General features: G+C 41.3%; 1 protein-coding gene across 1 annotated transcript in view; it reads left to right on the forward strand.

Moving 5' to 3' along the window:
• The first annotated feature begins 707 nt into the window (after positions 1–707).
• The window catches only part of LOC123727729 (oocyte zinc finger protein XlCOF19-like), a 31629-nt gene continuing 16202 nt past the window's right edge, over positions 708–16134 (forward strand). Inside the window, exon 1 of the mRNA XM_045696733.1 lies at positions 708–1164. The gene's annotated coding sequence lies outside the window, so the exon portion shown is untranslated. The remainder of the gene's footprint in view (positions 1165–16134) is intronic.

The following is a 16134-nucleotide window of genomic DNA, read 5'->3' on the forward strand; positions in this document are numbered from 1 at the left end:
CTTTCCTTCCAGTTCTCTGCTGCCAGTGACTGGAACGAATTGCAAAACTCGCTGAAGTTGGAGACTTTTATTTCCCTCACCAACTTTAAACATCAGCTATCTGAGCAGCTAACCGATCGCTGCAGCTGTACATAGCCCACCTGTACATTGCCCACCCTATCTACCTACCTCATCCCCTTACTGTTTTTATTTTATTTACTTTTCTGCTCTTTTGCACACCAGTATCTCTACATGCACATCATCATCTGCTCATTTATCACTCCAGTGTTAATCTGCTAAATTGAAGTTATTCGCTCCTATGGCCTATTTATTGCCTACCTCCTCATGCCTTTTGCACACACTGTATATAGACTTTCTTTTTCTACTGTATCATTGACTTGTTTATTGTGTTATTGGCTTGTTTATTGTTTACTCCATGTGTAACTCTGTGTTGTTGTCTGTGTCACACTGCTTTGCTTTATCTTGGCCAGGTCGCAATTGTAAATGAGAACTTGTTCTCAACTTGTCTACCTGGTTAAATAAAGGTGAAATTAAAAAAAGTAAAAGTAGGGCATAATTCTACTATTTGTATTCATTTGCATCACTATCAATGGCATACTTTTATTTTGAAAACAAATCGCAAATTCCACTTTTGTGCCTAATCCTTATCGTGGCTAGCTTCACAACACATAACCCGGTCCTGTCGAGCCTCACTAGCCAGATGAAGCTAGCTAGCTGGCTGCTTATAATGGAAGCTTTGGGCAACAGGGTTAAGTAGCTGGCTAGCTGTTTATGTTCATGAACTGAAGTTCAATTTCAATAGGCGAACAACAAGTGGCATCCTAGCTAATACTTACTCACAAGGATTGCTAAGAATAATGAAAATGACTGCAGTTTCTACTGGTCATTGTTTTCAGGCTGGTTGTATTGGTGCTAGCTAGGTACCAAGCTAAAGCTAGCTACCCAAGAAGTTGCGGTCGAACAAATGAAGCTTCATTACCAACGCGGTGTTGTAAACACATAGTTCGTGGCCAGTGTTTGCTTGTTTGCCTACTTTTTGTACAGCTTTGACAGTGCTACTGTATCTTTTTTGACAAGCAAAGACCCAAACGGCCTTCCATAAACGCCGTTCCATAGAAATCCTGGTTGAGAATGAAACGACTGAACAAGGAAACAGCACAGCAAGTAAGTGAAGAAATTGGTTTTGATTATGTTTCACTGGTAATGGGGACATACGTAAATGCCAACAGTAACTTTTGGCGCGTGTGTGTAACCTTTATTTAACTAGGCAAGTCGGTTAATAACAAATTCTTATTTACAATGATGGCCTACCGGGCAAACCCGGACGACGCTGGGCCAGTTGTGTGCCGCCCAATCACGGCCTGATGTGATACAGCCTGGATTCGAACCAGGGACTGTAGTGACGCCTCTTGCACTGAGATGCTGTGCCTTAGACGTGGGTGTGTGTGTGTGTGTGTGTGTGTGTGTGTGTGTGAACTATTTAACTGTACTAGAATGCATAAAAGGCCGCAAAAAATTTCAGTATCGGGTATCTGTTTTTTTTTTTGTCAAGGAAAATATCGGATATCAGTATTGGCAAAAAATGTCATATCGGTGCATCACTGCTACTGACACTTGCATGGTTTGACACCAGTATTGCCAGCATTTGTTTTATTCACTGGGTTATCTGGAGTGATCAGAGAGTAGACTAAAGAAGTGAAGTAGACAAACTGCCAGTGTTTTACAGTTCTATGAAATGAGCCTGTGTAGTTACTAACCCTTGTGATAGTGAGAGGAGGATGATATGAAATGAGTCTGTGTAGTTACTAACCCTTGTGATAGTGAGAGGAGGATGATATGAAATGAGTCTGTGTAGTTACTAACCCTTGTGATAGTGAGTGGAGGATGATATGAAATGAGTCTGTGTAGTTACTAACCCTTGTGATAGTGAGAGGAGGATGATATGAAATGAGTCTGTGTAGTTACTAACCCTTGTGATAGTGAGTGGAGGATGATATGAAATGAGTCTGTATAGTTACTAACCCTTGTGATAGTGAGTGGAGGATGATATGAAATGAGTCTGTGTAGTTACTAACCCTTGTGATAGTGAGTGGAGGATGATATGAAATGAGTCTGTGTAGTTACTAACCCTTGTGATAGTGAGTGGAGGATGATATAGGTCATAATTTTCATGACTTATGAGATACTTTTTAGAATAGTTTTATTCCCCTTTTGCATTAGTGTTGGGCCAGTAACCGAAAGGTTGTTGGATTGAATCCCCGAGCTGACAAGGTAAAAATATGTAATTCTGCCCTTGAGATATTTCTACTACTTGAGTGTTGTCAACCTGTGGTAAATTCAATTGATTGGACATGATTTGGAAAGGCACACACCTGTCTATATAAGGTCCCACATTTGACAGTGCATGTCCGAGCAAAAACCAAGCCATGAAGTCGGACGGAATTGTCCGTAGATCTCCATGAAAGGACTAATTCACAAACTGGTAAAATGGCGGCGCCCACTCGGTCTGCGTCAACGGACTTCAGTGCAGGCAGAGAGAGAGAGAGAATTTTCATGGTTGCAGTACTGTTTTTATCGGTTTATCGGTTATCAGTTTTCTACATGTGTAATAACATTCAGACACCATTCTCTGTAGAGCTCCATAAAAAGGATTATGTCAAGGCACAGATCTGGGGGAGGGTGGGAAAACATTAATGCAGTGTTTATTTTATTTTTTATTTAACCTTTACTTAACTAGGCAAATTGGTTAAGAACAAATAATTGTTTACAATGACGGCTTAACCCGGACTACACTGGGCCAATTGTCGCTACGCTAGTTTAGGGATTAGTGGTATTGGGGTAGAAGTCATCTCAGACATATAGCGCAGTACTGAGCTCTCAGCACATTCCTCCAGGCAATGATACAAGGTGCCTAAATGTGTGTTACATTTAACACACAGGTCTGGGGAATTAGGGGCAAATTTGTGGAGCTTAACAAGGGTGATATATGTTCTCATTATCCAATTGTATTGCAACAATCTCAGGGGGGTGTTTGTCTGTATCTGAGCTCTACAGCATATCATACCCCAGTCCTCTGCTGAAATGTATATGATATATATACCCCATTACACTGTACATATCCAAAAGTGGACCTAGAAGTTTGTCCTTAAATATCTACTAAATATCTATTGGGAGCCCATCTGGACCTGCCTCTTTACCTCCCTTCATATTGAAAATAGCATCAGATATTTCAACACCATCCAATTCCTTTTCCAGATCCAATTTAGTGTCTTCTGAAATAGAGGAAACATCAAGACCTGATTAGTTCTCAGGAGATTGAGTTGTAAAGTGTGTTGTAGTAGGAAGCAAATGTTTGGTTTATTTCTACAGGATCCATTGATAATTGTCCTGTTAATTATGAATTGCATTAATGGCTCTGGCTGAATTGAACTTCTTAATGCGCCAGGCCAGCAATATACCAGGTTTTTCACCTTGAACATAGGACTGTTTCAGCCTAGTTAAGCTGTTTGCAGCGTTTGAGATGGAAAGTTCTTCATACTGAGCTTTTTTTTATATATACTTTTTTTTATTGAGGAACACAAAGAAAGTACCAATACAGTAAAACAACAACAAAAAGATCTGGCAGTTACAGTGCACATCATACCTTCATCATATTAGTTACATTGACATCTTTGAATTAGAGCTTTTCCAAGTACAAAACCTATTTTTCCCCAGTATTCCTGACCTCTCTCCTCTTGTGTTCTTAAAGCAAAGGTCATACGCTCCATGTGGTTTACTGATTTTACAATGACTATCCATTGTGTCACTGTGGGAGGGTCTTTTTGTAGCCATTTCCCAGTGATAGCCTTTTTACTGGCTGCCAGAAGGACCTTCAAGAGGTACTTTTCTCTATTGTGTAAGTTATCAGGTATTTCACCCAAGTACAAAGAAATTAATGTTTGTTCTATGTCAAATCCCATTATTTTCCCAATGTTAGATCTTATTTCTCCCCAGTAGGTTTCGATTGGGCAGGTTCAAAAGATGAGTGATATATCGAAACTTATAACATTCTTCCAATAGAATTCTCTCCATGACCTTGAGATGGAGTTTTATTGAGTCTCTAATATGTTCAACCATGTTTCATCAGTTATTTCAATGTTAAGTTCCACCTCCCATTTCTTTTAATCTAGTTTGTAGAATGTTTATTTGAGGATTGAATACCCAAGTAGAGATTTGAAATAGTTTTCTTGTCACTCCCAAGTTGTATCGTTAGTGAATACTTGGATTCATTTTTGAGGTGCTCGAGGTCAATCGCTTTTATCTCCCTTCAGAAATAGTGTCGAACTTGTAGGTATCTGTAAAAAATCTTGTTTATCCAAGCCATGTTTTTTTACTTAGGTCCTGGAAGTTATCTAGGTCCCCATTCCTTATAATTGTACTGAATGATGTGATGCCTTTCTGCATCCGTTGTTTAAATCTGCTGTCCTGAGTTGCAGGGATGAAGCTGGGGTCGTATGCAGGCCAACTCAGCAGTTTGATCTCTGTCTAAATTATTTTGCTTAACTACCCTAAACCATGTGTTCAGAGAGAAATTAATCCACTGATTTTGTCTATTGTATATTTCTATTACCATGTCCATATTTTGTCCTCTCTGTCAAAGTAGCCTCAATGTCTTTCCATTTGGATTCGGATTCTGAATTGCACCAACACACCAGAGGGTTCAATTGGGCTGACACAAAATAATCTTTTAGGTTTGGTAAGGCCACACCCCCACAGTTGTTTGGTAATTGTAATGTTGTATATATAATTGTTGGTCTCCTACTGTTCCAGATAAACCTTGATATCCGTTTATCCCTAAACTGTTTAGGTGGGATTTCTATGGGCAGTGATTGGAACAAATACAGTAACCTCGGCAGGATGTGTTCATTTTGATTGTTTCAATTCTACTACTAAGATCTAAGGGAAGTGAATTCCACCTGTCTAGGTCATCATATATTTTCTTGATGATGTGATCATAATTCATGCAATAAAGTTTGGGTGTATTGTGGGAGAGTTTCAGTCATCTGGTGATTCTCAGTAACTATACTGTTCTCTTTGAAGCAGAAAGAAGAATCGATACAAGGTAAAATATTAAACATGTGTAAGCAGAATGAAGGCTGAGCCCATTTGAATGTACAGAGCTGGATCAATATCGAGTTAACCATTAGACATATAAAAACAGTAAGCAGAATCCGTGTGGATGAGGCAAGGTAGATCAACACAGACGTGACTGTTCTGGGCCATATCTGATCTTGTGAAGGCTACTGGACATGGGTTAATCATACATAGACAACATCGGCCTGAACTTGTGAAGCCCTTTGGACAGGAACATTAGCTAATCAGTGATAGGCACCAGTAGGAGTATGCATGTCACGCCACAAATAGAATCTATGCCCCAATGTCTGAGCCAATAAGAGAATGGAAACTAAGCAAGACAACAAGATTCATAAAGTGGAGTGATGTTATGTAAGGGTCAGACTGTATAAAAGCCAAGTACTAAGAATGAAGAGTCAGTTCTTCCATGGAATTGCTCGGCTTTGTTACTTTGTAATAAAGTCTATTTGAATTCACAAGCTCCGGTATCTGAGAAGTATTTGATTCAATATTTTCCACAACAGTATCTTTTGGTAGATATAATCCAAGATATTTAATGGATGAAGAGGTCCAGTGGAAGTTATACCTACTCTTCAGCTCTTCCTGTGGGGTATAATTATATACTAGAGCTTGGGTCTTGTGTACGTTAAGCACATACCCTGAAAATGTTTGTAAAACATCCATCAATCTAGGTACAGCCTGGGTCTTTAAGGAATAACAGAACGTCATCAGCATACATGCATATCTTATGTTCACTGCCTCTTATTGTTATTCCTCTAAAGTTGGGTCCTGTCTTATTGCCTGTGCTAATGGTTCGAGGTACAAGGAGAAGAGCGTGGGTGAAATACTACAGCCTTGTCTTGTTCCTCGCTCGTGACAAATGTCCATTTATCTTTATTCTAGCGGTCGGACCTGAATACAGTGTTTTGATGCACTGTATCACTTCTTTGTTGAAACCAAATCTTTCCATAACTTGGAATAGGTAATCCCATCCCACTGAATCAAATGCTTTTTCTGCATCTAGACTGATTAATATTGCACTTGTCTTATTCTGAGTAATGTGGTCCATGACATGTAGTGTTCTCCTTATATTGTCCTGTGTCTGCCTATTTTGTATGAAACCAGTTTGATCTCCGTCAATCAACACCATATGAACTGGAAATGCAATTGGTTTTTGATTGAAATAATACAGTGAAGACAAGGTTCAAACAAAACTTGTACTAAATGTTTTTTCCCATTTATGCATTTATGTGAATTTGGGAAATCTACTATAGTTTAAGTGCACTAACGTTGTGTAGACTAATTTAAAGTGTATACTTTGTCTAATATGAATTAATTCATGTTTTGTTGTCAATGCTTACCTACCAGATCTATTGAAATGAGAACAGTGCTTGACTTAGACAGGAGCTCACCGGAGCTGAGAACCGTCACCTCAAATGTCTACTGTTTGAGCTCATGGTCCCTCTTATAGAATATTAGTTCAACAGTATTGTGGGGCTCCTGCACCTAAATATAAACAGTACCGGTACATTTCATGTTGTTGCCTGTGATGTCTGGTGAGGACCTGCCTTACAACAGGCCTACAAGCCCACAATCCAGGACCCTGCGCATCTTTCTTTTGGTGTTTTTCAGAGTCCGTAGAAAGGCCTCTTTAGTGTCCTAAGTCTTCATAACTGTGACCTTAATTGCTTAAGCTGTTCATGTCTTAACTACCGTTCCACAGGTGCATGTTCATTAATTGTTTATGGTTCATTGAACAAGCATAGGAAACAGTGTTTAAACCCATTACAATGAAGATCTGTTTAGTTACTTGGATTTTCAAATTATCTTTGAAAGACAGGGTCCTGAAAAAGGGACGTTTCTTTTTTGCTGAGTTTATAATCGGGCGCCATCTTTAAAAACCACATGAGTACAGCATCCATCATGCCTCGTGTTAACATTGCAGGCTGGTGGTGATGGTGTGGAGTGTGTTTTCATGGCACATAATGGGCCCCTTGATAAGTGGAGCAACGTTTGAATGCCACAGGATATCTAAAACATCATTGCCAATCAGGTGCATCCCTCAATGGCAGCAGTTTATCCATCTGCAAATTGATTTTTTTCAGCAGGATAATGCCCCATGCCACAAGGCTAGGATTGTCCAGGAATGGTTTCATGAACATGACAGTGAATTCAGCCAACTACCAGCCAAATTGACACAAGGTGGGAGGCATTGGAGTCAATAAGGGCCAGCATCCCTGTAGAACACTTGACACCTTGTAGAGTACATGCCCCGATGAACTGAGGCTGTTCTGAGGGCAAAGGGGGTCCAACTCCGTATTGTGTTTCTAATGTTTTGGACATTCAGCGCTATTGACACACATTACAGACAGTAGCCAGCCTACAAGTAGCAAAATAGAACTCACTTGATTGAACATTACATTGAAATAGGCCTATAGCCAACTGATTATACACTACATTACCAAAAGTATGTGGACACACCTTCAAATTAGTGGATTCGGCTATTTTAATCACACCCGTTTCTGACAGGTGTATAAAATGGAGCACACAGCCATGCAATCTCCATAGTCAAACTATTAAGGCTCAGGAGAAGACCAGGATGCAGACATTTTAGAAGTAACAAAAGTGTATTACTAAAACAGGGGGCAGGCAAACGACAGGTCAAGGGCAGGTAGAGGTCAGTTATCCTGGGTGGTGTGACAAGGTACATAACCGCAGGGGAGGCAGAATGGTCAAAACCAGGAAAACAGGGAAAACAGGAACTAGAAAAAACAGGAGCACTGGGAAAACGGTGTTACGCTTGATGAGACAAATTGAACTGGCAACAGAGCAGAGAACACAAGTATAAATACACTGGGGATAATGGTGGAAGATGGGTGACACTTGGAGGTGGAGACAAGCACAAAGACAGGTGAAACAGATCAGCGTGTGACACAAACATTGGCAGTAGAATGGCCTTACTGAAGAGCTCAGTGACGTTCAACATGGCACCCTCATAGGATGCCACCTTTCCAGAAAGATAATTCCAATAGACGCCACCATAGAGAAGGAAATTCGTTATCACCTTTGTGCAAAACAAATCCATAGAATTTTTCATGAATTGTCTTCGAGACCGATTTTTTCCTCCACCAATCACAGCCAAAGTTATTAGCGTTTTATATTCATGCTATTACATGGAAGAGCTTGTACCATGCAGAAGGAAAAACAATGGGAAATCACTCACGTGTTCTCATCCAGGACCTGCTCATTCAATGTGATTGGTTACTGACATTGGAAGATGAGACAGACTGACTGAAGTGAATGGATAATCCAGGATCTGCTGTTTGTAGTGGCTGCTTTGAAAGTGAACTGTGTTTGTGTGTGATCAGGGGTGTATTCATTCCACCGATTCTGTAGAAAAACGTTTCTTAAAACGGAAGCAAACGGAATGAAACTGGGATAAACATACCAGAATTTGTCCAATAGAAACTCTTGGACTAATGATTACACCCTAGATCAGATAGATACAGGCAAGAGTGTGCAAGGCGGTATTGAATGTGTCAATGTCTGTCTCAAATTTTCTCTACCTGTGCACCTACGTTGTAAACTTTCCTTCATAGGCTAAGTTGTAGCAAGCACAGGATGGGTATGGGGAAAATTAGAGTACCATGTAGTAGCCTAAACCTATTGATGTTACATTGAGCTGGTTGAATGGCATATGAATGACAGTCATCCAACATATTCTTTAGAAATAAGGCCGTGGTCATGAAAAAAAAAAAAAGAACGTCCCTCCTCATCTTAAACTCCACCGACCGCCACTGGCATTTACTAATGGGCTCCTGAAACCGGAACTAGCAAGATGTCAGCCTCCATGAACAGGCATATGCAACCGTGAGTAGATTACGTTCAAAACAACGGTCGGCCATCTTGGAGGCTGTCTCTAGTTCTTATTATAACTAAATGCATTGTGGGCTTCCACCATTTTAATGTAGTCAACTGGGTGGGACTTCCAGATTCATTGGCTGAGATCTCCTGGTGACTCCGTTGGAGTCATGTCCAACTGGGTCATCAGGAGGGATAAGCCAATTGTGAAGAAGAAAATGTACCACTTCGAATGGAGAATGGGCAGATCGATTATGCTGAGCCACAGGGCACCGTTTTATGGCCTGTGGTGTAAACGGTGAACAGGCAAATGCGGCAAGGGGAGGAGCGCTCTTCTCAAATAGAAAGGTGCAGATTACGGTTCTGTCATTTAGTCAACAAGGTGCATCATCCAGGAACATACATCTCTTCCATAAAATATTTGCTCGAATTTTTCATGTGAAAACACAGAATCCTACTCATTGCGCCAAGTGCTTAATTACAACACTTTTGTTTTGAGGAGACTTCCCTGTGGGCTTTGAATGTGGCACCTGTCTCCCGCCTGGAAGGCAGCCCAGTTCCAAAACGAATGCCATCAATTTTCACCCCTTGCAAAAACAAGGCCAGATTAATCGAATCCCCTCAATGCCGCTGCATATTCTGTCACAGACGCTATCATGACACAGATACAAAGATGAGTCCTCTATCCATCTCTATGGATGCGCACCATTGTTCAGAATAAAGAAAGCAGCAGAGGTGAAGACGATCATTTTTGTCTCCGTTTCTATTCATTACTACAGGTTGGTAATAGCACGTTTACACTTCCTAATATCGACATAACATGATAGGTAACAAATCCGTCAAGGGATTACCAGATTTTATGTGTTATTTTTGTGTCGTGATGAAGACGAAGTCATATAGCTTGAGATTTGGGGTTTGTCTGAGTTAATGTACACAATTTTGTCAAGGTAATTTAAAAATAATCAATTTATTTGAGATTTCTGAGTTCGTTTTATATGGTTATTGGTTGTGTAAAAAATAAATCTCACGAGCTGGTAAAATGGCGGCGCCCACTGTCTGCGCCCACTGTCTGATCATACATTTATGTAGTTGGTACAGTATATTAACTAATATACATTGGTTCTAACTTATACCATTATTTATTCGTTTATGCTCCCCTCATATATAAACCACGTACACAAGATGGTAATTTTGATGACACATGGTGAGCTTACTGCCTATTGTACATGGTAAAATGGTGCGCACCAAATTGTAGTTCACATTTTGGTATGGAAAACGGCTGTGATGATTTTTCTTCAATATTCATCAGATATGAACACAATTACAATCTTTAGAGAATACAAATCTCATTTAATGTATGGAAAAACGTATTTGAGTGAACATTATCAAGCCAGCAGCAGACGAACAGAACCTGAATTATCTCCCCCTCTCCCTGGTTTTAGCTTGCTGCTATCACTGTCTAGGTTTAGGATATTTAGCCCATACCAGTGACAAACAAACGATGTTATTGACACATGGCGGGATCAAACATAGTCTAGCTCACTTATTTCGCCAGCTAGAAAGAAACGGACACAAATTAATTCCGAATCGGAGCAAGCTAAGGTCAGCTAATGCCTCTTCAACAAGAAGCAACTGTGACAACATTGATCCCAAACTCCCAAAATAAACTTTCCCCATTGAGCAAAATCCACTCTTCTAAAGAAAACCTGGCTCCTGGACTACTCCAAAATGCCAACCGATCCACGATGGAATACATGGCCACATCTTGGTTTAGCACACCATCCACACACACACAGTTTCGACCCCAGCCACAGGGCTCTATACAGAGCCATGCACAGACCTTTTGGGGAGCATGTGCTCAAGCTAAAAAAGGACAGCCCCCAAAAAAGAATTCCCAGCAACTGTGGTCACAGACTCATAGAGTACCTAGTGGTTAGAGCGTTGGGCCAGTAACCGAAAGGTTGCTGGATCGAATCCCCGAGCTGACAAGGTAAAAATGTGTCGTTCTGCCCGAGCAAAGCATTTTAACCCACTGTTACCCGGGCGCCGAAGATGTAGATGTCAATTTAAGGCAGCCCCCTGCACCTCTCTGATTCAGAGGGGTTGGGTTAAATGTGGAAGACACATTTCAGTTGAAGGCATTCAGTTGTACAACTGACTAGGTATCCCCTGTCCTTTCCTAATACCCATAAAACCTAGCAGTTAAACATGAAATGGTTCCAATCGTTTTTCCATCATTCATTTTTCCCCATAGGGGATTTTAGAATCACTTAAAATAAGGGATGTGTTTCATGTAGACTTACCCTGGCATGACATTTTGATAACATTGTAAACTTCTAGGACACGGTGACTTTTATCAATATACACTGCTCAAAAAAATAAAGGGAACACTTAAACAACACACCCTAGATCTGAATGAATGAAATAATCTTATTAAATACTTTTTTCTTTACATAGTTGAATGTGCTGACAACAAAATCACACAAAAATAATCAATGGAAATCCAATTTATCAACCCATGGAGGTCTGGATTTGGAGTCACACTCAAAATTAAAGTGGAAAACCACACTACAGGCTGATCCAACTTTGATGTAATGTCCTTAAAACAAGTCAAAATGAGCCTCAGTAGTGTGTGTGGCCTCCACGTGCTTGTATGACCTCCCTACAACGCCTGGGCATGCTCCTGATGAGGTGGCGGATGGTCTCCTGAGGGATCTCCTCCCCCAGACCTGGACTAAAGCATCCCCCAACTCCTGGACAGTCTGTGGTGCAACGTGGCGTTGGTGGATGGAGCGAGACATGTTGTCCCAGATGTGCTCAATTGGATTCAGGTCTGGGGAACGGGCGGGCCAGTCCATAGCATCAATGCCTTCCTCTTGCAGGAACTGCTGACACACTCCAGCCACCTGAGGTCTAGCATTGTCTTGCATTAGGAGGAACCCAGGGCCAACCGCACCAGCATATGTTCTCACAAGGGGTCTGAGGATCTCATCTCGGGTACCTAATGGCAGTCAGGCTACCTCTGGCGAGCACATGGAGGGCTGTGCGGCCCCCAAAGAAATGCCACCCCACACCATGACTGACCCACCCAAACCGGTCATGCTGGAGGATGTTGCAGGCAGCAGAACGTTCTCCATGGCGTCTCCAGACTGTCACGTCTGTCACGTGCTCAGTGTGAACCTGCTTTCATCTGTGAAGAGCACAGGTCGCCAGTGGCGAATTTGCCAATCTTAGTGTTCTCTGGCAAATGCCAAACGTCCTGCACGGTGTTGGGCTGTAAGCACAACCCCACCTGTGGACGTCGGGCCCTCATACCACCCTCATGGAGTCTGTTTCTGACCGTTTGAGCAGACACATGCACATTTGTGGCCTGCTGGAGGTCATTTGCAGGGCTCTGGCAGTGCTTCTCCTGCTCCTCCTTGCACAAAGGCAGAGGTAGCGGTCCTGCTGCTGGGTTGTTGCCCTCCTACGGCCTCCTCCACGTCTCCTGATGTATTGGCCTGTCTCCTGGTAGCGCCTCCATGCTCTGGACACTACGCTGACAGACACAGCAAACCTTCTTGCCACAGCTCGCATTGATGTGCCATCCTGGATGAGCTGCACTACCTGAGCCACTTGTGTGGGTTGTAGACTTCCCGTCTCATGCTACCACTAGAGTGAAAGCACCGCCAGCATTCAAAAGTGACCAAAACATCAGCCAGGAAGAATAGGAACTGAGAAGTGGTCTGTGGTCTCCACCTGCAGAACCACTCCTTTATTGGGGGTGTCTTGCTTATTGCCTATAATTTCCACCTGTTGTCTATTCCATTTGCACAACAGCATGTGAAATTTATTGTCAATCAGTGTTGCCTCCTAAATGGACAGTTTGATTTCACAGAAGTGTGATTGACCTGGAGTTACATTGTGTTGTTTAAGTGTTCCCTTTATTTTTTTGAGCAGTATATTTGCCTGTATTTACCCCCCAAAAAAAGAAATGCTAATTAGCGTCTAAATGTGGCTATCATAAAGAACTACAAATGCCATGTTGATCTGGATGAGACTGCTGAAGTGAGGAAAAGTAAGAGTCTCTGGATTAACTATTTAATGTTAGCTAAATGTAGTAATGAATAAATTGGCTACATTTATTTAAATGACCAATTCTGTGTACTGTCTTGTGCAAGTTTTACATTGACACAATACCTGTTAGTAAAGGTGTCAGCTAGAGATGACGTGCAGGCGCTTCCAGGAAATTGTAGTTTTTCATTATGTCTACTTTGACTCTAATTAGCATTTTCAAATCTGAGAGGAAATAGAGCCAAATATATTGGAGAAAAAAGTTGCCTCGTTCGAGAGAGATTTACATGGTTATCAACAAATCCCCTATGATCTGGCCACAGTTCCTGACATATCGTACTGCTCTTATTCTGTCATTTCTGGATTTTTTAAAATAATTTCTGTTTTTCTGTGGCTTCATCCAAATTGTATTCTTATTCAGACTCTTGAAATATTTGCTCTATACAGGCAAAATGTACCCTTAACATGTGAATGCAATTCCGCTCCTTTGTAAAGACAGCAAATATATGTTGTGCATGTATGGTACATGTTATTTATGTGCTCTTCAATGCAAATGAATGACAAAAATCATAATAGAAATCCCCTATGGATTGGAACCGTTTCCTTTCTTGACCGCTAGGTTTTATGGGTATTATGACACCTCCACTGTGGGGCTCTGTTGAGCTATTATTACAAGAAGAGGGGAAAGCAGCACCATCTGAGGAGTAAAGTATTCAGATAAACTATTTAGAACAGGAAATGCACAACTTCAAGTGTAATTGAGGTTTAAAAAGGCTTCTGAATTCCAGACATTGTAAGACATACTGTAGCCTACCATGACTATAGCCAACCCAACTCCATTTGTTACCACTATCATGTATCCTACCATGACTATAGCCAACCCTACTCCATGTGTTGCCACTATCATGTATCCTACCATGACTATAGCCAACCCAACTCCATTTGTTGCCACTATCATGTATCCTACCATGACTATAGCCAACCCAACTCCATTTGTTGCCACTATCATGTATCCTACCATGATTATAGCCAACCCAACTCCATTTGTTGCCACTATCATATATCCTACCATGATTATAGCCAACCCAACTCCATTTGTTGCCACTATCATGTATCCCAGTGGTTTGCAAACTTTTTTGACCCGTGACCCACAAAAAGGAATGGTACAATATTGTGCAATATGCGTGCACACGCAAACATGAGCGCACAATTGCTACGCAAATGTAGCCTGTCATTACAGCCATAAAAGGCAAGATAGGCTACAGAAACAAACTGCATTTTACACCTGCATTTGGAGCTGAAAGTCATTCATGTTAGCAGGCAGAATCAACTAAGGGATTTATCATGTCACTTCTTCTCTGGAGTCTAGAGCAGAATCAACTAGGGATTTATCATGTCCCTTCTTCTCTGGAGTCTAGAGCAGAATCAACTAGGGATATATCATGTCACTTCTTCTCTGGAGTCTAGAAGGCAGAATCAACTAGGGATTTATCATGTCCCTTCTTCTCTGGAGTCTAGAGCAGAATCAACTAGGGATTTATCATGTCACTTCTTCTCTGGAGTCTAGAGCAGAATCAACTAGGGATATATCATGTCAGAATCATACAGCTACATGTAGCAGAGGAGGTTGCAGGATCAGATGGAGAAAGCATGTGCTGTCTGCACCAGCCATCACTGTGGAAGGCAGCCTGCCTGCAGAGTGCATATGCTGTTGCCAGCCGGGTAGCCCTGTTCTTCCTCACAAATATCATAAATTCACCATGTTAAATCTTCATCCTATGATATTGAAGGCAGTGTGATGTAACAGCTGCTTATCTATAGACATATAGCCAGTAGGCACCCAAACAAGGCTTGTATGAAATAGGAAAATTATCAATCAAATCACCAGGTTTTGGCAAAGACGAGTCGGTAGTAGAGACGAGTCGGTAGTAGAGACGAGTCGGTAGTAGAGACGAGTCGGTAGTAGAGACGAGTCGGTAGTAGATTGCTAAACTGTATTCTATATGGATGATAAACGTAGGCTTACTCTGTTTTTGCCAAACTAGAGGAAATGAAAAGCACTTTTTTACTGACTGTCATTGAAAGATTAGTGGAATCTGTGTGGGTAGCTGGACAGGTAGGATGACTGACAGTGAAGGTGAACAGGTGGTCACGGGTCAGGTGACAGAGGAATGGATGAGACTGAGGCAGGAATTCCTTTAACCATAAAGTGGTATATTTACTGGGTAGTCTGTGCTGCATAACAAAGGAAACAGAATAACATGTATCCAAGCAAATTCATAATCACAAAGACCAAATCATAACAATCATTCATTATTAACATAATTAGATAATTCAGCTCAATAAGAAGTCAATCGGAATCATCCTTGAGTCATTTAGGCTCTTAACTATTCATCATAATCATAAGAATATAAATAATTCAGTCAGTGATCGGTTATTCAGTCTATAATCCCCATCAGTTTGATATCAGAATTGATCAGTTCAGCAAACAATGACGTTTCATATTTCACACTTTCAAGTTTGTCCTCATATGTACATATAATTTGCAGCATATTAACCATATATCGATGGCATAATTGGCCTGTTATGATCTGTAGGGCTGTGATCATTGATCATTTACATTACACAATAGGTTTGAAGCGTGCGCTCCAAGCCGCGCTCCGCGGTAATAACTATAAACAATAACTGATGGTCCGCTCTCCCTGTCGCTACAGATAGTTCAGATGAAAGGTAACAGATTCGGTGGATTCATGGACGCACAGAACGTCTGGATTAGACAGAGTTAAGGAAGAGGAAGCAGCGAGATCGGGCGATGGCGATTTCCTCCTTTTAATGAGTTGACATCTGTCGGACATTTCCACCTGATCTACATTAAAGCGCCCCTGGCCCAGCTGAGCAAGTGGCCATGAATTAAAGGATTCTTCCACCAACTCCATGGGCCTTTTCTACAGTCATTGATCAACAATCAAGACATGCAACGTTTTGGTTCTGAAACATAGATGAGCATTTATAAAAGACTTGCGGGCAGTGGGTTCAGAACAACAACAATATATATAACACACCACCGCCGAAAAGGGCATTTTGGAGACTGGAAGGGCAAATGGGAAT

This window comes from Salmo salar, chromosome ssa16 (genome assembly GCF_905237065.1).
Source record: "Salmo salar chromosome ssa16, Ssal_v3.1, whole genome shotgun sequence".
Lineage (NCBI taxonomy): Eukaryota > Metazoa > Chordata > Actinopteri > Salmoniformes > Salmonidae > Salmo > Salmo salar.